At 45.9% G+C, this 26,856-nt stretch overlaps 1 protein-coding gene across 1 annotated transcript in view; it reads left to right on the top strand.

The window, feature by feature from the left end:
- The first annotated feature begins 2,404 nt into the window (after nucleotides 1-2,404).
- Nucleotides 2,405-26,856, top strand: part of FOXN2 (forkhead box N2) — a 50,610-nt gene continuing 26,158 nt past the window's right edge. Inside the window, exon 1 of the mRNA XM_083175278.1 lies at nucleotides 2,405-2,555. The gene's annotated coding sequence lies outside the window, so the exon portion shown is untranslated. The remainder of the gene's footprint in view (nucleotides 2,556-26,856) is intronic.

The following is a 26,856-nucleotide window of genomic DNA, read 5'->3' as shown; positions in this document are numbered from 1 at the left end:
AGGTATGCAGGCAGGGGGTGGTATGCAGGCAGGGGGTGGTATGCAGGCAGGGGTGGTATGCAGGCAGGAGGTGGTATGCAGGCAGGGGGTGGTATGCAGGCAGGGGGTGGTATGCAGGCAGGAGGTGGTTTGCAGGCAGGAGGTGGTATGCAGGCAGGAGGTGGTATGCAGGCAGGGGGTGGTATGCAGGCAGGGGGTGGTATGCAGGCAGGAGGTGGTTTGCAGGTAGAGGTAGTATGCAGGCAGGGGGTGGTAAGCAGGCAGGGGGTGGTAAGCAGGCAGGGGGTGGTATGCAGGCAGGGGGTGGTATGCAGGCAGGGGGTGGTATGCAGGCAGGAGGTGGTATGCAGGCAGGAGGTGGTATGCAGGCAGGAGGTGGTATGCAGGCAGGAGGTGGTTTGCAGGCAGGGGGTGGTATGCAGGCAGGAGGTGGTATGCAGGAAGGGGGTGGTATGCAGGCAGGGGGTGGTATGCAGGCAGGAGGTGGTATGCAGGCAGGGGGTGGTATGCAGGCAGGGGGTGGTATGCAGGCAGGGGGTGGTAGGCAGGGGGTGGTATGCAGGCAGGAGCTGGTATGCAGGCAGGGGGTGGTATGCAGGCAGGAGGTGGTAGGCAGGGGGTGGTATGCAGGCAGGGGGTGGTATGCAGGCAGGGGGTGGTATGCAGGCAGGTGGTGGTGTGCAGGCAGGGGGTGGTGTGCAGGCAGGAGGTGGTGTGCAGGCAGGAGGTGGTGTGCAGGCAGGGGGTGGTGTGCAGGCAGGGGGTGGTGTGCAGGCAGGGGGTGGTGTGCAGGCAGGGGGTGGTGTGCAGGCAGGAGGTGGTTTGCAGGCAGGAGGTGGTTTGCAGGCAGGAGGTGGTTTGCAGGCAGGGGGTGGTAGACAGGCAGGGGGTGGTTTGCAGGTAGGGGGTGGTGTGCGGGCAGGAGGTGGTGTGCGGGCAGGGGGTGGTGTGCGGGCAGGGGGTGGTGTGCGGGCAGGGGGTGGTTTGCGGGCATGGGGTGGTATGCAGGCAGGAGGTGGTATGCAGGCAGGTGGTGGTATGCAGGCAGGTGGTGGTATGCAGGCAGGGGGTGGTATGCAGGCAGGTGGTGGTATGCAGGCAGGAGGGGGTAGTATGCAGGCAGGGGGTGGTATGCAGGCAGGGGGTGGTATGCAGGCAGGAGGGGGTAGTATGCAGGCAGGGGGTGGTATGCAGGCAGGAGGGGGTAGTATGCAGGCAGGGGGTGGTTTGCAGGCAGGGGGTGGTTTGCAGGCAGGGGGTGGTATGCAGGCAGGGGGTGGTATGCAGGCAGGAGAGGGTAGTATGCAGGCAGGGGGTGGTATGCAGGCAGGAGGGGGTAGTATGCAGGCAGGGGGTGGTTTGCAGGCAGGGGGTGGTTTGCAGGCAGGGGGTGGTATGCAGGCAGGGGGTGGTATGCAAGCAGGAGGGGGTGGTATGACAGGGGTACTTTGCAGGCAGGAGGCAGTGTGCTGGCATGGTATGCAGGCAGGGCAGGGGTACTTTGCAGGCAGGAGGCAGTGCGCTGGCATGGTGTGCGGGCAGGGGTACTTTGCAGGCAGGAGGCAGTGCGCTGGCATGGTGTGCGGGCAGGTGTGCACCTCCTCTGCATTCCCAATTGCTTATGGATCACCATCACATATGATAAGCTGCTGAATGACGGCCGCTGCCAGTATTATACAGAGATCATCACCGTGAGAAGAACACTGTCAGCAGGGCGGCAACATACAACACAGGACTCAGAGAGCGAGCGTGCCCACCAATGACAGACTCTGACCGCCAACCACCTCATCATCATCATCATCATCATCATACTCCCCCTCCTCCTCTCTCCCCCCCCCCCACACCCCAGTGCCACGCGCAACTGGCGCGGGCCCCGTCTCCCTGGCAACGCATCGCGTGACCGCCCACTGCAGCTGCTGCTGCTGCGGCGGCGGGAGAATCTCCTCCCGCGTCACACAACCCGCGTGTCCTTTATTTATTTATGCTCCGCCCGCCAATGTCTCTAAGGCCGGCGCGTCGAGGGTTAATCCCCCGTCATCACTCAAGAAAGAGAGGGGGAGGAACTTTAAAATAAAAAAACACCCTCCCTCCTCTCCGTGTCACGTGTCCGGCGGGCGGCGTCTCCCTCTTGCGTCAGCGCTTTGGCCCCGCCCCTGTTTACCACACAGACACACACATACAAAGGAAAATAAGCGGGACAGCAGCCGCCCGCCGTCACCCGCAGCTCCAGCACGGCCCAGGGACGCCGCCGCCATTGGCCAGGCTCGCCGAGAGTAACGACGGACGGCGGGGCGAGGGGCGTGGCCACGGCGGACAGAAGGCGTGGCTGCAGGAGACGGGGGCGTGGCCTGGCGTGCGTGCCTGACGCCGAGGGCGGGCGGGAGGGGGCCAGTGGGGAGGGGAGGTGCCTTCTGGGCGCCGCGTTGCCATGGCGACTCGGTGGGGGATTTGGTGGCGTTGCTGCGCGCACGGGGATGCAGGGAGCAGCTGCTGATCTCTGACACATTATTACCCGCCACCCACTGCCATATTGTACCGGGACTCGCTTCATGTCGGTGAGTAGCCCGCCTCGCTCTCTGTCTGCCTGGGTGTGTGTGTGTGACCGTGACCCGGGCTGGCAGATAACCCGGGGCTGCGTGGGTGCTGCTGTTAGAGCTGGGCATGGTGTGGGTGGACGTGGGTTCTGGCTGCTGGGCACGGATGGGTGCTGCCAGGGGCCCAGCCTGGACCTTTGCCCTACAGTAGGTGATCAGGGCTGGGGAGGAGGAGGAGAAGCTGCTGCTGGTGGTGGTGGTGCTGGTGGTTTTCCTCTCTGTGGCACAGGCTTTGTCTCCATGTAACCCCTTTGCTGCTGCTGCCTGTGTCACAGACATGTGCTCCCCCCCCCCCCCCCCCCCCCCATGCAGCAGCCTCGAGGGTGACATGTGCAGCACTTCCTCTGTCCTTGGCAGTGCAGGGGTTAATGCATACACACCCAGGAGTTGTACTTTGGCTCATGCATGGGTGTGTAGCAATACCTTCCATGTCACCTCATGCTGCTGCTGGGTCATACCCAGGAACCTCTGGGAAGAGTGTTGTATAACCTTGGTGGAGTGTAATAAGGATCACACATTGGGCTGGCTGGGACTTCCCTGGCTGCACGGACATTGATTGCATCCAGAGTCAGATTTTCACACGATTCTGTCGCATGGGGACGATAAATCGTGTGAAAAGTGTCACATCGCACGTCGTTTACCTCCGATTCAGATCCGATGTGCGCATCGAATCTGATCCGGAGATTGTCGCGGCTTCTGCGTGGATTAGTCCTATCCTGTATCGGTGAATGGGATTGCATGCGATACATAATAAGCGAGATGCCTGCAATCCAGCTGCTGGGGTATCGCATGGGGTCCTTCACTCATTTAGGAATTGAGGGAGGGGGTGTCCTATGTGTGCCCAAATTGGCATTAAGGTGCCCATACACGTTACAATTATTGTATACAATATCGAATCTCATTGCATCTCGGTTTTGCGATGATATCAGATGAGATGAGATCTAGTACAAAAAGTATGTGCAGCACATACTTTTTGTACTAGATCTCATCTCATCTGATCTCATCGCAAAACAGAGATGCGATGAGATGTGATATTGTATACAATAATTGTAACGTGTATGGGCACCTTATTGCTGCAAGGGTAATGGTTCATTAAATAATATTTTTATTAACATTTATTCTAGCACCACATAATGACATGTTGCAAGTAATTATAGGTGTATTTCAGCATATTTATATATTATAGTGTGTGTGTGTGTGTGTGTGTGTGTGTGTGTGTACATGACTAATTGTAGTGTAATATAAGGTACCAGATATTGGCTTTCGGTGACTTGCCTCTGCACTCAGGCCACTACATGCAATGACAGGGCTACAGATGTGGGCTAACATGACTCATTAGTGTCTATTGTCTTCACCCCTCACAAGAGCGCTGGCAGCTGATTTAATTAAGTGAACGATATATAAATGGCACACGGTGTTGGCTGTGCTTTGTGGGTGCTCTTTGTCCTCCGTTGCCTGAACTCTGGTGGCTTTATAGTCTCTCTATTATGTATGTCCCCAATAATGAGGCAGACTCCCTGTACTGCCGGAGAGAGCGTCACACCCCTAGTTGTACACCCACCTGCCCATGGACGGTGTGGAACTACATCCAGCTGTTTGCACTGCTGCTGGGACTGTGACAGACACGTGGTGAGGGGAAAGCTGAGCCAGCAGTGGCCTCCTGTACTTACTGGTCACAGGCCCTGTATGTTCCCCCACCCACTCTTATCAGCATTCCTGTGTCCTTCCTTATGTGACTGTTTCCTGCCAGAACATGTTGTACGTGTTACACAATTAGTGTATATGTACATTATGTTGTACGTGTCACACCGAAGCGGTGTGTTACACGATTAGTGTATGTGTGCATTATTTATTATTTTAGGACCATGTTGACAGCTCTGTTTCTTTACATTACACTAAACAGTAAAAGTTACAGTTGACATTGTTATATTCTACCAGGAACATGATCATGAAAAAACTGGGTGTGGATCAAAAAGTCAACCCATAAAAAGGTCGACCTGGTGTGAACTTGAATTTGAGCACGTCGACCCCTAACTTTTTTGCTTACTATGCCACCCCTGTACTCGGCAATCTTTAACATTCCCAATCGAAGTCAACGCGGATGATAAACTGTTAAAAGTATTTAAAAAAGTGTCGACCATATTACCATGTTGACCTTTTGTCTGTCAACTTATTGACTGTTGACCTGTCATGCCGATTCTGTCAAATGTTCTCCAAAATTGTATAGTGTAGTAGGATTTTGTTATTCTTATTTATTTTAGCCTTATAAGTATATTATGATAGATCAACAGAGTTCTGGACATTAAATAACTTGAACAAGGTGCAGGCTTATTGCTGTTATGATCCCATTAGTCAGTAATCCTTAACTGATAGGGGAGTATTCAATGCCGGGGGCGAGCGGTGACAGCGAGCAGGGCTGCCTGCTTGCTGTCACCATTCGCCCTGTCAGTATTCAACTAACCCCCCCCAATACGCCAACTCCCACTCCCTCCGTTTTTGGAGCGAGGGGGAATCGGCTGCAGCTGTTTGGGGGAATCCCCGCCATCCTGTTATAGCGAGGTTTCCCCCGGAATGTTGAATAGGGAATCGGCCGGCGAGGGGGTTAAACAGCGAGGATCCCTGGTTTTCTGCAATCCTCGCTGTTTAACCCCCTTGCCGGCCGTGGCGACGGGCATTGAGTATGGGCCATAGCCTAATATCTTGCTGTGTTGTCCTCTTTTATAAAATGTCCTCTATAAGTATTTACATTGTAAGCTTGTGTATTTACTTGATATGTGACATCATAGGGGCAGCACGGACGGTGTAGTGGTTAGCATTACTGCCTCACAGCACTGAGGTCATGGGCTCGATTCCCACCATGGCCCGAACTGTGTGGGTTTGTATAATCTCTCCGTGCTTGCGTGGGTTTCCTCTGGGTGCTCTGGTTTCCTCCCACAATCCAAAAATATACTGGTAGGTCAACCGGCCCCCAAGAAATAATGTGTGTGCATGTACATGTGGTAGTGAATATAGGTTGTAAGCTCCACTGGAGCAGGGACTGATGTGAATGTTCAAATATATGCATCTGGTGAATAATAATAATAATAATAATAATAATAATAATGTAAAGATATTGCAAGTAACCCAGATGTTTTTTTTTGGTGGGTAATTTATTGAAAAGTTACCAAAATGTAATTTAGAATTGGAGATCTTCATTCACCCCCTTACATGACACACCTTTTGTGTCACTGCTGCTTCTATACCTGGAACTTGTGAGTGTGATACGTATTTATAGCTGTATTATGACTGTCTTGGTTTTATACGGTGCTACAATTAGACGTGTACGCTGATTCACGTTGTACGCTATGCGGATATCAGCAGACTGTGCCAGCGCCGTGAACACACTGCGCACCTGCCAAGGTACCACTGCGATGATGCGCACAGAGAGATTTTTAACACCGAGGGTCAGGTGTACTAAGCTTCAAAAAAATGATAAACAACCAGCTCCTAACTGCCATGTTACAGGCTGGGTTTGAAAACTGACAGTTATGGGCCTACACATGGGGAGATTTGCTGAGCGTCCTGCGTGATGCTAGATCGCTCAGCACACAGTGTCCGCGCTGTGTGCTGAGCGATCTATCACTATGGCCCCTACTGTACATCACTCTGTGTTGTAGCCAGACCTCCAAAAACTACATTTTCAGAGGTATGGTTGAATTTTTTACTTTGCTGCAAATCCGTTGACATGCCGTTGTTAAACCTTGCCTATATGGCAGCACCTCATTACTGGCCCGTTACGCCCCCTCAGTTGGAAGTGTAGATGCATGCACGGTACAAAAACACAAGATCGCTTGCAAAGCTGGGTTGCGTTAATTACTGCATCTTTTTTTATTTTTTTAGAGTTGTGGGATAGTCATCTTTGTTCAGTCCCTGCCTCCCAATCAATATCTCATTCCCTATTAGATGTTGAGATCAGCAGTTGTTCTTTGCCCACACACCGTTTGTTTTGGTGTCGATGTCTATATTAAACAGCCTTGATTTGCTGACCCCGTAGGGTTCTTGGATACCTTTTAGCTGGGTACAGTATTTCCGGAAAGGGCTGCTAGCACACCTTCTTAAAGGTGGTGTCATGTGACTGTATCCTGTTGTCTAAGAGCCGGGGAAGTAAGTGAGGCGCACAGTTTACTTTCGCTGGTTGTGTTTCGCAGTGGACGTTACATATTTTATGAAGTGCTGTGGAATGCGGTATTTCTTTTATACTAAGCCAACTTGTTCTCTCGTGTAGATCGTTCTGTATCATCTGCTCGGTGAGTGGCTAATGACCTTGTCTGGCCTGAGAGCCTAAGGGCCTTTTGTAAAGTAGACGTTCATCCATCAAGCTCCGAATGGCCCATGTCTGGTATTCGGTAAGAAGCTTGCGCTGGACGGGAGAGCTTTCAGTGCACTCTAAATGGGAATCTTGAGGAAAGCAAAGCAAATCTATCTATCCTTTTACAATACATTAGACCTCTATGGTTTTAAATGCAATTTTTTTTTTTCGTAAGAGACGAACAACATTCTGACCAGTAGATTTCACCATAAAAATAGCCTAACGCTGGCTGCTGGTTTTTGTTTCATAGAATATTTCTGGAAACATCTTGTTAGTAACAACAGTTCCTAATGGCTACATGTCATTCACCTAATAATAGAGCACAACCCAATCACGTGGAGAACAGCAAGGACAAACTGAGGCTATTCTAGATATTCTCATGATCTTGGGTCAGAATCCCTCCGCATATTGTTTTAGAAGAGGAAGGGATACGTTTTTTGGTGTTCCTTTGCCGATTTTAAATAATATTTAAAAAAAAAAACGAAAAAAAAAAAAAAAACCCAATGTTTTGTAATTGTGGTACAGATTTATTAAGCTCGGTGAAGTGATAAAGTTGTCTGGTTCTTATCACCGGCCAATCAGCACCTACCTGTCATTTTTCAAACCAAGCCTGTAACTTCACAGTTAGGAGCTGATTGGCCGGTGATGAAAACCAATCAGCTCCTAACTGTGAAGTTACAGGCTTGGTTTGAAAAATGACAGGTAGGTGCTGATTGGCCGGTGATAAGAACCAGGCAACTTTATCACTTCACCGAGCTTAATAAATCTGCCTCTATGTTTTTAGATTGGGCAATGGAACTCCAAGATATCTGTACACGGAGAGTGTGGGACTTGTATGGCAATCCCCAGTGCCTCAAGCTGCAGGGTTCTGGGATAATGGGTCGAAAATGTCTAGGTCGACCACTATTGCTCGACACCTGAGAAGGGTCGGCAGTGAAAGTTGACACAAGCTCAAGGTCGACATGTAAATGGTTGACACAAGTTTTTCATTTTTTTTTTGTGTGTCTATGTTGACAGGGACACCGTATAAGTTTACAGCGTCTTCTCGCATGGCTCGCTGCGCTTGCCATGCTTTGGGCACGGTGCCATGCACTTGGCACACTATGAGAATCTAACTCTATGCCCACTTGTGTAGTAAAGTATGAACAAAGTTGTTCTAAACCATAAAACATGAAAAACTCCTGTCGACCATGTCAACTTTCTGTCATTGTCGACCTATGATATGTTAACCATTCTTAAGTGTCGACCTAGTGACTGTTGACCAATAGTGGTTGAACTAGACATTGTCGGGCCAGGGGAACAGAGACTATCGAAGTAGCCAAATTGTCGTGGGAGGGACCGGATACCAAACTGCAGCAATCGGTTATTGTATAAAGAGGTGACCGGCACACATTCGACGCATGAAATTTGACAGATTTCATCACGTGGACTCCACATTAGTGTACTGTGTCCCTCGCGTGGCTTCGCTCGCCATGCTTCTCACTTTACTTTCCACGTGGACGCTGATCGGGATGTTTCGACCAATTTGCTTATGTTGAGCGATTGACTGTCGTCCTATCCACCGGGTACCACAGTTGGCTGGTGAGGAGCGCCTCTGTGGACGGAAAGTTATCTTCAAAATGATATTGATGATTTCCAATTACTTTCTATAAAGAGCACTATGCCAATTGTTACAGAGTGGAGGGTTGCACACCCAGCACTATATAAATCATTTTATTTTGGGGCAGTCCCAGCTGACAAGGCTGTACTTAAAGCCGGGCAGCAGACAGCACCCGTTGTTGATAATAATACCAGTTATTTACATAGCGCACACATATTCCACAGCTCTGTACAGAGAATAGATGAACATTCACATCAGTCCCTGCCCCAGTGGAGCTTACAATCTATATTCCCTACCACATGTACATGCACACACAGACATTCTAGGGTTCATTTTACTGGAAGCCCATTAACCTACCAGTATATTTTTTGGATTGTGGGAGGAAACAAGAGTACCCGAAGTAAACCAACGAAATCATGAAGAGCATATACAAACTCCACACAGATAGGTCCATGTTGTGAATCGGACCCATGACCTCAGTGCTGCGTGGCCGTAATGCTAACCATTACACCGTCCGATGTGGATGCCATTTTGTGAGCCAATCTCAGCTCACCGCATCATAGCTCTGACCACTCGCTGCATCCGGCGTCGATCGATGACTGGGAAACATTGCAACGGTTTTTCTTGAGCTCCTCGACAAACTATATAGTGCATACACTCTGGGGGTAATTCTGGTTGGTTTGCAGAAGCAAACTCCTTCTTTAATGGACACATACACATGCAGAGAGCGTTACATTTGGGTGAGTTATTTTGTTTCTGTGCAGAGTAAATACTGGCTGCATTATTTTTACACTGCAATTTAGATTTCAGTTTCAACACACCCCACCCAAATCTAACTCTCTCTGCACAAATTAGGTCAGAACTTACAAATGACCGAATTATGTATTGTGCGTTGTTCGGTTGTTACCGATCGGGTAGAAATGTTGGTAGTGTGTACACGCTGCACGATATGCTAATCATTAACCCTTGATGCCAAGTGAATTTGTCAAAATAGGTGTGAAAATCGCGCCAAGTAAACTTTTTTTTTTTATCGTAATGACCTGTTGTGTTTCCATATTATATAGGAATAGAATTTTTTTTAACACAATATTTTTTTTTTTTTTTTTTTTGAATTTATATAACAAAGGTGAACGACGCTGCCATTTTTTTAGCAGATAATTTGCACATCTCACAGATGTTGGCGCTCAAAGGGTTAAGGCCGTTCCCAGAATAAACAGCATGTAGTGCCGAGCAAAAAGACGCAACAACCGACTCGCAGGAGCGCACAACGGCGCTACCATGTTTTGTTTGAATTAATTTTTACATTTACTTCCTGGGAGGCGCCACGGATCTACCCAGCCAATGTAACCTTAAATAATAAGTCGGCAGCGTCTAGAGGCGGTCGTGTGCGTCCTTTTGTCTCGGACAATGTGTTCAGTGTAGTGAGTTCCTCCTTTGATTCTTGTGAAGTTGAGTCCTTGTGCCGAATGACCCAGCAGCACAGTTAATGTAGCACTTTTCCTTTTTACACCTTACATGGCCGGGGGATCTGATCCTCCACGCTCTTAATAATGCCCTGTTGTCGAGAGACATTTAGGGCCGGAGTTTCCAGCTATTCACATTGAGATTGTGCAGGATTTGCATAACACTTGCATACTTGAGTAGGATAAAAGAGAGGTCTTTGTTACCCGTGCAACTCATTTCCAACTCTTTCAAATGGGCACCTCTTGCCACAGGCGAGTCAGGCTACCACTAAGAAAAACAAAGAACTTAGCCCCCTACCCCCCCCCCCCCCCCCCCTAAAGGGTAGAGGGTAATTTTTTTATTATACTCCTCGGTCTGATTTTTGAGGAATGCGGCTAGTATATCATTCTGTACATTGGGCCTAATTTAGCATTCATATCTAATTGCACTGCTGGGACGGCCATGCTATGGAATTCTATCCTTATGTATCCCTCCTATTATCCCTATAGATTGTAAGCTTGCGAGCAGGGCCCTCCTACCTCTGCCGGTTTGTTTAATCACTGTTGTTTCCAATTGTAAAGCGCAACGGAATATTATTCGCTATATAAGAAACTGTAAATAAATTTAGAGAATTCACAATCCATCCACTAATTCGATAAGGTCGCTTTCCATCGGATTCCAAGGTCCCAGAACAAAGGATTAGATGAAAAGTAGCAAAAGCGCATTTCGTTTTCCTCACACTCCGACCTCCGGCGCGTTCTAATGCTCCTCGGATCAGAGTCACAGATCGTCATGGCTGCCATGAATATATATCATATTCCGCTGCCATGACTGGGGTCACATATGATACATCGTATGCAAAAGGACCACATATGAGGTATCGTATGCCGCCTGGGAGCTGCCGGTTGAGTTGGCAAGGTATTTCATGCAATGCCTCGTGCTAGCGGATATGTCCGGTTTTAGATGTTTCGGTTTTTGCAAATGGATCTGCTAATGCACCACTAGTTGCGATGCATTCGCAATTTTGCAATGGCGGTCTAATCTTTCTTTCTGGGCGGTGACTTTTTGATTTCAGCATCTGCTTTTTTTCCTAATTGGCACTTCATGCCTATCTGTCTGGCAAGGAATACAGGTTCCTGCTGGTCTGTGTGCGGGGAGATGAGATATCTTGTATTATTCCTAAGGGTTTCTTTTAGCATTCTTTCCCCAGCATAGAAAAACATAATATCTCCTTTATAACTGTGTCTACATTGTATATGAAATTGCTTGTCTCCGCACTAGGCGTGCAACATTATATCTTGATGACTTTGTATATTTCAGGTGTAATAAAATCTGTAACTCCAGAAATCTATTGGATCATTTTCTCCAGCTATTGTCACCGTAGATAAATGGTCTTCAGATTGCAACTTTTTTTTTCTTTCTGCTCAGACAATGACAGCACATTTTGCTAGTTCTCAATCTTTCTAAGTTTTGGGGGTCAGATTATAAGAGGTACATTATCTCCTATTGTACTAATGTGCTTCTATTGTAATACAGGACCCACAAAGAAACCGCCATTTTAAAATGGCTGCAGAGGGTGTTATGAATAGGAAGAAGCAAAAAATTACATGGTCCAGTCTCGGGTCTGTAGCGAGGATCAGGAACACGTTGGTTAAAGTCATCTCCTGTAGGCGCTAGTGCAACATATCAAGTATAAAACAGCTTCAGCTTTATTGGCCAGGTATACAGTACTTGCGTGTACTAGGAATTTGCTTTCGGTTTGCTGTGCAGCAGCCAGGTGGGTAACAAGTAACAGTATAAACAGGCGGGGGAACATGTACAGTCATACAGAAAGTTATTTCGAGGGGACACCGTGTTAGATTCTGTGCAAAGGGTTATGGCGCGACTAGACAGTGAGGTGTTCATGAGTTCAGGTGAACCACTTGAGGAAAGAAACTTTTTAGGCTTCTGGTGGACCTGGTGGGATTGGCCCTGTAGCGTCTGCCTGATGGCAGCAGGCATTCAGCTCCGACTTTATGGAACTCACTTCCCCGCACAGTTCGAGAGACCCCAACTCTAGAATGCTTCAAAAACAGACTCAAGATTTTCCTATTTACTCAAGCGTTTCCTTCAGTCCCTTAAGTATTGTTTATGAAAAGCTTTTCTGTACTTCATTGTTCCTGTACTGTATTACATTCATTCTATCTGTTAAGCGCCTTGAGTCCTATTGGAGAAAGAGCGCTATATAAATAAAATTATTATTATTATTATTATTATTATTATTATTATAAACAAGCCATGGCCAGGATGTAGTTGGTCCTTGACTATCTTTGTTTCCCACTTTTTTTTTTTGCTCTGGACAGGTACAGGTCCTGGACAGAGCGAAGTTTTGTCCCGATTATCTTCTCCGCGGTTCTGACTACCTTTTGAAATCTGCATTTGTCTCTCTTTTGCTGCATTTGTCTCTCACGCTATGTGAGAGAGATCTATATCACCCTGCACCATAAATACTTTAGTTGGTGCCCCCACAATCCACATTACACATTATACTTCACCATTCCATGCATCACTCGACAGTTACTCCAAGCGTACTTTCAACGTTTCAATGCCGTTTTACTTCAGCACTTTCATCGGGCTGATAGAAATGCTGAAGTAAAATAGAATTGAAATGTTAAAAGTACGCTTTGAGTAACTGTCGTTTATTCAAGTCAAGTGCTGCATGGAAGGGTGAAGTGTATATCTATATACACACACCACATTTACTCAAATAAGACTCGCCTCTTTCATCCTATCATGAGGAAAGTGCTGTAAATTAAGTGTATAATAGAGTTGTGGTCTATTACTATAAAATGATGGGAGGAACAGAGGCCATTATACTGACGTTTTGTGCTCTTCCCCCACCTACAGTTTTATAAGGGACTGATAATCCACACTAGTACCTAATGGATAAAGCTAATGACCTCATGGGGATTTAATTTAGTCCCAATAGAAATATCCAGAGTCCTTCCTTTGACCAGCCCGGGTACTGATCTGGAATTGTCTATATTTATTTATTTATTTATTTATTTATTATTAACAGTTCCTTATATAGCGCACACATATTCCGCAGCGCTGTACAGAGAGAATATTTGAACTTTCAAATCTGTCCCTGCCCCAGTGGAGCTTACAATCTATTCCCTAACACATGTACATGCACACACATTCTAGGGATAATTTTGAACCTACCAGTTTATTTTTGGATTGTGGGAGGAAACGGAGTACCTGGAGGAAACCCACTCAAGTACGGGGAGAACATACAAACTCCACATAGTTAGACCACAGCCAGTTACCACAGCCATGGTGGGAATTGAACCCATGACCTCAGTGCTGTGAGGCAGTAATGCTAACATTACACCATCCGTGCTGGCCCGGATTGTAAGATTACGAGCATGGCCCTTTTACCTCTATGTCGGTATGTTCTTATCCAGTTTGTTTTATTACTATTGTTTCCAACTGTGAAGCGCAATGGAAAAGGCTGCGCTATATAAGAAACTTTAAATAAATAGTTTTCAATTTGTATTGTCTATATAATAATGTTTAGGCAGCTTACTGACTAGTATTGCGATATACAGACCGTGCTAGTAATTTAGACACATACACCCCCTGCCTTACACTTTCTCTGTGTGGCTGGCATCGTAGGGTTCCCCCATTGTCCACTGGCCACAAGTCTTTACATAAACTACAGAGATTCAAGTTCTAAATCGCTTAGGATCAAATTCCGTTCCTCGATGTTTGTTCTGGAACAACACATCATGTCTACCAGCATTGCTAGTACCCATACCTGCACTACAATAACTGGATATGTGGGTTCTGCAGCAAATTGGCCAGAATGTTTTTCTCCACCTCATGTCTACAAACGCTTTACCACTTTACTTTCTCCTTCATTCTCTTGACACTGTGGACCACAATCTACTCATGAAAATGATTTGTTTCCTTGGTCTGTGTGATGCTCTGCACCTATCAATCTGACCTTCCCTTCTGTCTCGACTAGCCATCCCTTCCCTGACCCCCATATTCACTAACCGTTTGTCCCCCATATTATGTGAGGGGAGATGTGTTAAGCCTAATGAAGTGATAAGGCGTCAGCCGGTCATCTTCTAACTGTCATTTTTCAAACATAGGGCCAGGTGCACGAAGCTTCAAAAGTGATAAAATGGAGAGTGGCTGGCTGTTTATCACTCTCCATTTTATCACTCTCCATTTTATCACTTTTTTTAAGCTTAGTGCATCTGGCCCCCAGTCTGTAATTTAACAATTAGGCGCTAATTGGCTGCTGTGTTAAGATCTTCCACTTCACCAGGCATAATGCATCTGTCCCCTAATATGCTTTCTGTGCTGATGACACGTAAGGGGTGTACACACGGAGCGATCCTTCTAAGCGATTTTGACTACATAGTCAAAATTGCTTAGAAGGTTAGTAAAGATCTCTGTCACGGTTAGACAAATCTCCCTATAATATCGCTTAGTAAAAAAAGCGTTGCCAGGCAAGAATATTTTGACTAGATCGCTGGCTGTCTAGTCAAAATCGCTGGTGTTCACTGCTGAGGGAGATATTCACTAGGCGATCTGCAATGAATACCAAGCAAGCAGGGCTGTGGAGTCGGTAGATAAATGGCCCGAACCCGACTCCAACTCATCATACGGCTGACCCCGACTCCTCGACTCCGACTCCTCTGTATTAATATGCGAATGTATTTGATACATTCCATGAAGGAAAGAAAGGCAACATACATATTATTACTACAGAAACTAGAGGCTGGGAAGCCAACAGTCTACTGTATTGAACAGTTTAAGCAAAGGACAAACACAATGTTTGTCCGCTGGTTTGCTTGCTCCTCACCGTTCAATTCATGGACACAAGGAACGATTTCTTTACCGAATCGTTGCTGGCGACGAAAAATGGTGCCTGTACATCAATATGAACCAGCGTAAGGAATGGCTTAGCCAAGTTAAACAAACGACCCCGTGAATGAAACAAGATCTTCATCCGCGTAAAAAGATGTTGTGCGTATGGTGGGAGAGCTTGGTTGAATGAATTTTTCGAGGTATTGAAAACCTTATTGAACGTTGGAAATAAGTTGTAAACTACAACGGAGAATACATTTATAAGTATTGGTGCTCCGAATTGTGCGTTGCGTGCCATATAGTGAAGCACATGAAAAGCATGCTTTTTCATGGTCACTTAACGTGTTCGTTTTGCGGTTACGTGAGGCACTGCATGCATTGGTCTTTATTCTTACAGTAGAGAAGTCATTAATTATAATTTTCGGAGTTGGAGTCGGTGCATTGTTTGCCGACTCTACAACTGTCTCTCTGCTCTCTCTTCCATTATTTACTAGCACTTTATGTCTAAAGGGACATACACTGAGATATCTTTTGACTATGATATTTCTCCTTGAAGTCTATGGGGCTGACTTTGGCTATATGCACGTGATCTTGACTGTGCACCTGCAAATATAGCTGAGATGTGGCCTGTGGCCAAATACACGTACGGGACATAGACTGTGCAGACAAGGCAATTTTTACTTGAGATACCGGCCTGGCGGTGCTGCATATAAGTATCACAAGCAGGGTAAATCCTGTGGATAACTTTGCACCATGTGTATGCACCTATCGCTATGGCTCCTACACATAGAGGGTTATTCTGGTTGGTTCGCAAGGCTGAGAATTCATAGTCCACCAAAATTATACAGTTGCATCATTCGCAGGCCAGGGGGATCCACCCACATCTTTCGATGGTCGCCGACCGTCGAAATATATGGAAGGTGCATGCATATGTAAGGTTCGCTTAGAAAATGCCCATATATCCCCTCCATTTGTAGGCCCCTTAACATTTAGCCCGTGCTGCTCTCTGCCGCTGGAACTCTCTGCCGCTGGAACTCTCTGCCGCTATACCACTCTGCTAAATTTCAAACTGATTTCTTTATCCAAGCCATCCAACTCTTTAACTCACTGCTCGCTGTCTACGCCACCGGTGTCAGTCCAGTCTGCCCCTCCCTTGTGCAATGTAATACTATCACCGACTCCATGCTTCCTACAAAGGAATCTAACCTTTGGTTACTGTCGCCTAGCTGTTTCAGTGTTATGACTGCTGATGCAGCAATTGTTTATATGCCATGTACTTGTCCTACATTGTCTTGTACTGTAATTCACTTTTCTTGTTTTGCTCTTATGTTTTTGTGCTTTTGGGGTTATTTAATTTTTTTTTTTTTTTAGCAAATTACTTTAAAGAGGGCTGAGGGTTGAGCGGGGTGTTTATTTGGGATATTTCTTTCCTAATAAAAGTGAAGTGACCTAGTTTCAGCATTGAATGTATTTAAATAGTGCTATGGCTGTGACCTACTTAGACTAAATTAATTTGCTTCACATAAATGTCTTTGTATTCATGATTCCTAGAAAACTTTGCTTCCCGTTCATCTTTATCACTGAGAGCTGTAGTCATAAGATAGGTGAATCTCTGTATACGGAGCCGATAATAAATGGTTAATCCTTAGAACTGCTATAGAAGAAAGCATTTTACGTCCGCAGCCTATAAGGCTGGCTTCTCCTTCGCTGGCGCCGGTTTTCCCGTTTAGCTGGGGGCTGGTCCTCCGTGGTTTCAGTTAGGTTTACACCTGCAGTTCGGGCTTACCTGGAGGTGAGCTGTTCCTGCCCAAGATGCAGCTGACATCGGATGTGAAGGTGGTGACCTGGGCACCGCTGATATTCCCACCAATAATACTAAATAATTCTGCGTCCAGAGACATGACCTAAGGCCCCATACACATTATGCCTCTTCGTGCGATGTTGTTTTTAATATCGCTTAGTGTTTATGCTCAATATAGTCAACGATGCGTGCCGTTAACGATATCCTCTGTCGTCCTGTATGTACAGACGACAGAGCACATCACGAAGACCATGCAATTGCCGATGCCGGCACCCGACTATCACTGGGTTATACACCTTGTGCAATGGTTTAGGCCCCATTTACCTTTTTCTCTCTTATACTTTACTATCTAAGTGGGAATATCATAGTGCCTGAAGCATGGTGAGCGCAGGGCAGCATGGTTTTGTGATCCGGACTGAATAACCCCAGGAATCCAGAACAGCCAGAGAACAGAGCAGCATTTTGTGCTTTTCTGGTGGTCACCAGGATGCAGCAGATGGAGACGTCTTGAAGCAAGTCCTGTAATTGATTATTGCTCCTCTAAAAATCAGGATTTGAACCTCATTTTGTTTGCAAAAGATCCACTCTCTGAGCACGAAGACCAACTTTTCAACTTTCATTAGATCTAACGTGTTCCCACAAATAGCTGTTTATTATACATTTACAGTGGATGGCACCTAGCGCCAATTGTTCATATGAAGATGTTGCTGTAGCACAAGGCACCAAGGTTACCGTCTTCACCCTGTGGACCAGTCCTCCGGCCACAATATGCTTTCTTTATTTTCTTTGTTTCTGGTCTCCGTTCTGTTCCTGGACTTCTGAAACCTGATAAAGCTAAAAATAGTTCCTGCGTGGTCAGCAGTGATGTTCGGCCTGTGGATTACATGCAAGCCATCTGCGTTAATGGTAACCAAAAAGAGAAAGTAGTGTAGGCCGAACCAAATGGACAATACACAGAGCTTTGAAAACGCTGGAAAAAACTCTGATTGATGAAGACTTAACTAAGGAGTCGGTAAACATAATTTATTTTTTATTCTACACGTTGGGGGACCTGGAAATGGACCATTCTTTTACTTGAGGACTGTCCCATGAACAAGAAAATGAAAGATACTTATTTATTAAAGCCTGCAAGCCATGACATAGTTACTAGAGGAATGATATTACCAGACAAAAAGCAAGCTGGCGGTACAGGCATACTGAGATACAGAATGGATGCAACTATCGTTGGTTTGATCAACAAAACCACGAAGCCGTTAGAAGATGGTGACTATGGCTGTAAATATGGAGACTGTTCTGAGAACGGTGCATGTTCCTGCAGGCTTACATGTTACATTTGTATAATTGCAGAGGTTTCCTCAGCTGGAAAAGGTATTGGCGTTTATCAGTGGTTGTACATTAGGGGACAGAACTTGAAAATTTAAATAATCTTACATCACTGATGGGTCAACGGCTTTACGAATGCTGCAGACTGGTCGCCCAATACAATTCACTTTCTTCCCAGGCACTCAAGATGGCCGCTAATGCTCACAAACAATTCAAGCGCCACCTTGAAGTCTATATTAAACCACCACTTCCAGGGTAACTAGTCTCTCCCTAAGGATTGAGCCGCATACACAGTATCGGAATATATTGTATTGTTGTATCGTAACAATATCTATCGTTCAGTGTGACTGGGGCTTAAAACTCCACTCCCTGCATTTTTTTTGTGTTCGCCAGAGTTTGATAATAGTAGGAGTACGCCTTGGGATGACAAGGGATCGATGTGATTGCATTACCTAGAATGTTGGTTAGATAATGCTGAGTCCGGTGTAACTTAGGACGCATTATTCCAGCCCTATGAAATCCTGATCAGTTGGCAGAAGAAACTATAATAATTATTGCCTCAAAAATGAGGATTGGATGAACCAACTCTACAGGTAACATGGAAAATGAAAGCAACACTCAAGGGCAGATGTATTAAGCAGTGATGAGGGCGGAGAAGTGGCCCTTGGCAACCAATCGGCTGCTCTGTATCATTTTATAGTATCTGATGTTATTTCAGTGCTGATTGGTTGCCACGGGTCACTTCTCCTCCCTTATCACTGCTTCCTACCTCTACCCCTGAAGAGCTAGCCATTGTACGCCAACTACTGAAGTATGGCAATGGGCCGTATTCTGTAACGCTGAGGAATATATGCAGTAAGCGGTTCGTCAGCAGTCCGATATGTTGGATCTGTTGCTATGGCTACAGAAAGTTTCTCCTAGATGACTGCCCTCACGTTGCCTGCAAGAAATGGGCAGCTCCAGTCTCTCTTGTGCCAGGAACGTTACCTGATTATATACAGGGATAAATGGTGGTAGCCGATAGTGGCTTCTAAAATCCATGTTAATCAGGAACTGGTACAAATGCGTCCTCCTACATCAATCCTCAGTACCCCGTGCAGCATGACATACCTGTCGGGAGCGAGCTGCTTTTTTTCCTGTGAGACTCTGCCAGCATCTTTTTTTTTTTTTTTTTACTTTTTTCACATATTTTGCTTGACGCCTCTGGATCTGAGCAATAATTGAATTGCTCCTTTGAGTGGCTATTAATGGCATGCAAAAAAAATAATTGATTTGTCCCCTAAGGTAAAATAACCCATATCTGCTGCACAATTTTGTAAGTGCAGATACAGTCCAATATAGTCGTCCTTGCAGAACATTTCTCCACCATGTTTTTAATGAGATACCTCATTACTGTAAAATGCATTGTAATAGTGTTGAAGGGGTGCGGGGGGGGGCTTTTTTTTTTTTTTATCAAAACCACGATGAATGCATGAATCAGGCCCACAGTGCGGTGAAGGGGTGTGACGCAGCTGTAATGCACAGCGTTGCAGCGTAAACACATCTGAGCAGTACTGTGGACTTTGAAGCATCATATAAAGCATACACAGCCTGTGTCATATCTGCATCACTGCAGAGTTTTCAGTCCCCCTTGCACGTCCCATTGACAACAAGGGGTTTCACGTTCCCAGCCAGTTGCTGCTGGGGCAGAAGTGAAAGTTGTGGGTTTGCATGCGAAAGTACACAGCGCCAGATTCTGACATATGCATTGCACACTTGTGAATCTGATAACATAAATCGGCTATATATCTGGTCTAATTGTCTCATAAAAAAAAAAAAAATGTATGGAAAGGTGTGGGGGTGGGGGGGGTGGGGGGGCAGCACTGTCTTTACTATCAGATCTTTTAACTGCAAATATTTTATCTTTGCCAGCTAAGAAACCGCACTCAATGAAGATAATAATACAACCTCACACTGGAGACCAATGTATAGCTGCTCCATACTTATGTTACCCCTCCTACAGAAAATGTCTTTCCTATTCCTAGTTGAGATGACAAAAGCATCTGGTCCTTGTAGCGCACTGGTGTAATCAGAGCAATGAATCGGTCCTTAATTATTGATGCCTCTTCATCTTGGAATGTATTCTTATTGTTTTTTAAGCACCCTTCTGTAATGGTTATATAGGCTTGCGTTCTAATGTTCTGATTTGGATGAAAATGAGTTTGCCAAAGGTGAAGAGGTATTTAATTATCTGTGTAACCTGCCCTTTTTGCAGTTACTCTGAAGATCTAAAATGTAAGCCCCCATACACACCACACAGTTTTTTAATAAAGATACCTGAGTGATATTTAAAGTGTAATTTTAATTAATTTTGCTGAACTGTTTTTGTACTGAGATGGCCTGAACAGTTTTATTATCACAGGTAGGAGTGGTGGGGTGGCATCATGGATCCCCCTTCCAATCATTTTTAAAGCTGGTGTAAGGGGTCATGCGCACATAATTCTCCCGCCCAGATGGCATGGCGCCATTTTGAGCAGACTGGTCTTTCCAGGACCCAGGAGAGTCACCAGGGAGTTTCCCAGAAGATCTGTGAGTGTAAAGCTGGCCACACACCTACAGATTTATTGTCAGATCTGGCTGGTTGGAACATTTGCTTTGAAATGCTGGAAAACTGCCAAATTGTCATTCAGATATTACCAGATTTTTGTTCCAACCAGCCCAATCTGACAATCACTCTGTAGATGTATGGCCAGCTTAAACCAGTATGGTTCAGAATGGTGTATTATTTAGCCAAAATTCATAGAAATCACAAGTGTGATTGTTATAAGATTAGATTTCTAAGGGGCCCACCCATTCTGAGGGAGTTCGGAAATGTGAATCCCCGCCTTTAAAATTGCACTTAGTACGACTGTGGTTCAGTGATTCTTATCATTCAAATATCAATGGGAATCACAGCAATGTAACGCATTTCTAATTCAGTGTGCAACCTGGGGCGAAGTGTCTGAAAGGGATTTATAAGTGCAGGGGCTTAAAAGGGGACAATTTTTTTATTTATTTAATAATGGTGGAAAAATGATAGGAAACTTCCATGTACTGGATATCTATATACGTACATATGGTAGGCAATATAGAGTGTAAGCTCCACTGACCACATATTGGGCCCCATTCAGGTTGGCTCAATAACCTTAGACACTACCCGTCCAAAACCAGCTCATTGAGGTTGGCGCCGACCTCACATACCCCTTGGGCTGTGGGGGTTTTTCTGACGCTTTCAGAAAATGTCTGATTACCACCCACAAACTGTCAGTCAAACCGCTGGGGGGGTATCGATGACTATCCGTACACTCTTTCTGTCACTATGTGCTTGCAATCCGTACACATGCTCAGTCTGCAAAATCGCACACAACAGCAAACAACTCTGAATCGGACCCTGAGTGCGACAAGCAAAGACCGATCGGATTGTTACAGGCCATAAAACGGTACAACATTCCCCCCTCCAATGGACAAAGGTTTAAATGACAACTTTAAATAAGATTTTGTTCCCCCTGTAAGTTGTAGCGAGTGGCCGCGGTGGCACAAACACAGCACTGTACAGCCAAGCGTTCCGTCCTTTTGTCTGCATTTCCCCTTCACATTGTCCACCTCACTTGAGCAGCTGCTAAGATTGGAGGTCAGATTTGAATCCCAAAACGCCCAGCAAAAAGCCCAGATTTGATTACAATGCAGCATGTCAGTATCCAGGACAACTGAAGCATTAGTTTTTCATTCAGGCTGCTTCTTAGTCAAAGCTCCAGGCCACACTAAACTGTTGGATGTTAGGGGAGGGGGTGACTGCAGCTGCCGGTCTTTATCAAAGCATGACAGATTTTACTTGATGTACTTAACGTGTGTGCACGATTGTTGCACTATATTACTGACTGCATCTCATTGTACAATACTTTTTTTTTTTTTCGCAACGTATTTTTGAACTGACATGTAAAATTGGAATGAATGATATAAACAAGAAATCATATATATATATATATATATATATATATATATATATATATATATATATATATATATATATATATATATATATATATATATATATATATATATATATATATTTTTTTTTTTTTTTTTTGAGAGTTAAATTGGATAATCGGGCATTTATGAAATGTTCAATAAGGTAGCTAAATCACCAGCAGTCTTCAAATCTCTTTCCTATCCAAGTCTACCGCTCCTATAGTGGGGTGGATCCTCCCCTCCGCACTCAGGATTACATTGCCTTATAGTCCGAAATTCAACTGTTGTTTAGCATATACAGGTAAATGCAATTAGATATGAGCGGCTGGGCTTATAGACTCCTGCCTGATTCCTGCACACGCTTCCATGGTAAGGTTTGTATTACATTTTATTTATAAGGCGCCACAAGTGGTTGGCAGCGCCGTACATAGGGCACATATTAGAACAATACAGGAACAAAGAAATATACAAAGAAATAAACATAACAGAAACCGCACGGGTAACAATATGCAGCACAATTCTTATGGGGCCTGCACATGTAGTGATTAAGGGCTATTTTCTAAGAAATCTCACTAGAACGCAAAGAAAATGCCCCTACATCACTGTGTGTAGGGGCACGGCGATAGAGATGCGTCGGCCAGCGCGTCACTATCGCCCGGCGATTAATATCCAGCATGCTGGATAAATCTAGTTCACCATCAGGGCCAGTGTTCTCACAGTTTGCTCAGTAGATATCGCTGTGCAAGCTAATATCGCTCAGAACGCTCCTCACCCCATGTGTAGGCCCCATTAGTACACAATACAGCTGAGATAAAGGGAAGCTAAGCAGTTGTCCACGTCCTACAAGGGGTTTGTCAGCGTCCGTAGAGCATGAGCACAGGTGAGAAGAGATGCGGTATAGGCAGTTGGTGGTGAGTAAGAGAACTGTCATTGGAATGCATGAAGAGGGCCTGGTTCCAAGGAGCTTACAGTCTAGATCAGCTGTGGAGAAATCTAGGCCGCTGGATGCAGCCCCATACCCCCGCAATGTAATGTGGCAGTTCTTTTGATCCCAGAAAGTCATCTTGGTGCAATTCCCGATAAATTGACAATCACTGGGCTTAATTCAGCATAGGTTGCTAATTAGGGGAAAAGCAGTTTCCTGCAATCAAAACCTCGCAGCCCAGAAATAAAGAATACACACACACACATTGCACATGCATCGCAAATCCGTTCAAAAAAACCGAAACCTCATAATCCGTCCCCCATTTAAGTCTGAGGCTTCCACTTATCTGCTAAAAAAAACAAACAGGTCATACCTCCCAACTGTCCCGCTTACCGCGGGAACGTCCTGATATTCGGGGACGTTCCCGCGTCCCGCCCGGGGCCGCCATTGTACCGTGGTCAGGGGGGACAGTTGGGAGTCCCCCCAGCCTGCCAAGAATAGACGCTGTGCGTATGCGCACAGCGTCTATTCAGCGCCGACGAGCGGTGGAAAACGGGGGCGTGGCCGGAGGACGTGTCATCCCGTGAGGCCACACCCCCTTTTCGAGGGAGAGTCCTGACCTCCCAACTGCAGAAGTTGGGATGTATGACAGGTGGACGGGTGGTCATCGCTGATGTCAGAGACCCACCCACAGTGGCACATCTACGTTTTAACAAACGGCCATATATCTCCATATTTCCGCTTCTAAATTGCGTCTTCCTGTCAATCTGCGACTGTTGTGCGCACTGATATTTATTCGCAATATCTCACAGACATCCGGATTTGGCCGCTTCGTTGAATAATGGATGACTGATCCATTCTGTCAGAAGAATTTGGAATGGATCCGGCATCCGTTGAATATACCTTACAGAACAAGTCACGTCCCTCACCACATATCTGACACTAGGGGCATATACACGGGGCGATTTCAGCCCTTTTTCTAAGCGATCTGATTAGAATGCTTAGAAAAGGGGCACAGAGCGCTCCCTTTGTGAGTCCTGCAGCAATGACGCTGCCCGGTAAAAATAGGCAAAGCCCCACTCAGGAAGAACACAGAGTGCTGAGCTGGTGTTCCGCTATGTGCTGAGCGTTCGCGCTGCAGCACGTCGCTCAGCACAAAAAGCCGGGTCATCTCGTGTGTACGGGGTTTAAGGATGACTCCATTTACTTTCATTTAATATTTTGGTTCTCCTGAATTTCTCAAGAATAAACTTTTTGTCCAAGGGGTGTCATGAAAAAAATACGAATCCTCTAGGGTGCCATGACTCAAAAAAGTTTGGGAACCGCTCCCCTAGATGCATTGTTTGCAGCACACCCTTTTATAATGCCCATGTCCAGGTGTAAACTGAACCTGTGTCCCTGTAACTGAATTATTATTTTTTTTTGATTAATAAACGGTTGATGAAAGCTTAAACCATAATACCGCTTTCAAACTGCAAATGCAGGGTCGCAGAGGGACTCTGAAATGGCTCAGTCCCTGTATTTGCTGTCTGTTCACATTGCATCCGTGGGCGTGGCGGAGCGTCAATGGGGTCCGGGAAGGAGGCAGCGCTTACAGCTGACACTGCTCCAAGCACTGCCTCCTCTGTAGTGTCGCTGGAAACGGGTCGCTCAACCCGATTTTAACCTGTTCACACAGCAAAGCAACACTGCAACGAACCAGTAATAACCATTATTTTTACCCATGTTGCATTGCCACGGTGCTACCGGTTAGCTTTAACCGTTAACTACTTTCACATCGCCCCAATTACTGGGTCAAACTGGCAAGAAACCGGCATGAACCCGGTAATTAGGTGCGATGTGAAAGGGGTGTGAGTGATTTGCTCAAACTACAGTTTTTGTTCTTTTTTTTAAAGCAAAAAATTACTATATTGCAAATTCTAAATGTTGACAGCCCGGTTGAGTGTGTAAAGTTCCTCCATAGCAGCTGCTGATTGAGCCGTGTTTATGTGTTGTGTAACTACCGGTCGCTTTTGAGTAGCACTTCAGGACGTTGTATATTTAAGCTAAATTACACAACTGGTTTCCCAATTGTGTGCCACAAATTGCCTAGGTCTGTGATTGTATAATTCCGTTCAGTGAGAATGTGTTTGTTTAGCGAAATGTTGTTAAGCCACAATTTCCGTTCTGGAAATATTAGAATTTCCTCGTACTTTGTAAATGACAGGCTCGTAGCACAGATTGCCATCGAGAGAAATTACGATTTTATATCGTTTTAACATATTAGGATTATTTAGTGCCGAAAATGAATTGGCAGGCGGGACTCCGCTGGGTCTGGGACCTCTCCTTTGAATACTTGGATGTAATGGTTTAAATGCGTCCTGGGAATTGTGTCAGTTTCCCATCTTCCAAATGTCTGTTAGGTCAGCCGCGGGACCATATGGCGATGTCATTATTCCTCTTCAGGCAGATCGGGGCTGCATCCAAGTGTTATTGTGTTCTAGAATGTAAATGAAGCAAAAGCTACAAGTCCTCCTTCACTTCCTTTATCATATAAACCAGTAAGTAAAGGTCCAGTGACCGTCACCTGTGTGCGCTTCTCTTGTGGGTTTAAGGCATGTCCTTGAGGACGTTTGAAAGGCTTTGGCCAGTGTAATGTTGCATTGGTACAGTATGTATTTATTGATTAACAGTTTCTTATATAGAGCACACATATTCCGCAGCGCTGTACAGAGAATATTTGATCACTCACATCAGTCCCTGCCCCAGTGGAGCTTGCAATCTATGTTCCCTACCACATGTACACGCACACACAGACATTCTAGGGTTAATTTTTTGTTGGGAGCCAATTTACCTACCAGTATATTTTTGGATTGTGGGAGGAAACCGGAGTACCCGGAGGAAACTCGCGCAAGCACGGGGAGAATATACAAACTCCGCACAGATAGGGCCATGGTGGGAATCAAATCGTGGGGGGAGGAGGGGACCCCTGTTGCCCGCTCCTGCCCATTTGGTGTGTGCCAGCGGTGCTTCACCGCAATAATGAATGGGTATCCAGAACAATTGAATTGCCCTCTCCAATATGATAAACAAGTGGTATATGAGCAGTTGGTTTTATGGATGTGAAAGTTCATGTTTGAACACTGATAACACCAAGAAGGAGGGTTCTCAGTGTAGAATGTGGAAAATGTGACTGTGCAGTTCACGCAGCTTATCCGAGGAATCTGTTATCTTAGAGATTACATGCGAATGTCTCTAGAAACCTTGCGCGATGCGCTTCTATGTTCTGGGATTGTAATATTTGTAGCGGTTCGTGCAAACATCCGCTAAGCAATAATGATTTGCCATAGCATGTGGGCCTTCTAGTGGATAACACACTTCACTGAATGCCCGTTTGGGTCTCCTTGCATTTAGGGGCCAATTCAGACATGCTCGCTCGGCCCGAATTCTGACCTGTCTCCAATGGTGCGCAAGTGCAGACCCCCGCAGGGAGCACCTTTTGGCTAAATTTTCATTTGCCGGTGCGCTCACTGCCTGACAGGCAAGGGGGAATTCATGGGTGAACATAGAGATGCTGGGCGGGCCCCAAGGAATGCACGCAGTCCCCCGCCTGCTCGGGACGGGCAGATAACGTCACTTGGCGTTGGCGCCCGTCCAAAATTCGGACCACAACATGTAGTGAAAAGTAAGTCCTGGGCTACTATTCTGGTGCGACAACTCATTCGGTGCGGGCGGTTGCGAACGGGAGTGGAAGCTTACACTTCCGCTTGCAGCATAGTGAGGGGATCCGGGCCGGCGGGGGTGGGGTTGTGTGTCCGTCTGGGCGCTGTGACCTGCACAAAACATTACACCCGAACAAGCTTTGTTCATGCTTTCATGTACCTGCATCGGTGGAAGATACCGGTAACATTCCACTTTAGATTAGTGAAAGTAGCTAACAGTATGCTTTGTGTTTTGCCTCGTATATAGCCCGTGTGTCCTATAAACACCTCA

This window comes from Crinia signifera, chromosome 3, assembly GCF_055691185.1.
Source record: "Crinia signifera chromosome 3, ASM5569118v1, whole genome shotgun sequence".
NCBI lineage: Eukaryota > Metazoa > Chordata > Amphibia > Anura > Myobatrachidae > Crinia > Crinia signifera.
Note: the sequence above shows the minus strand (reverse complement) of the source record. Positions and strands in the feature narration are given on the sequence as shown.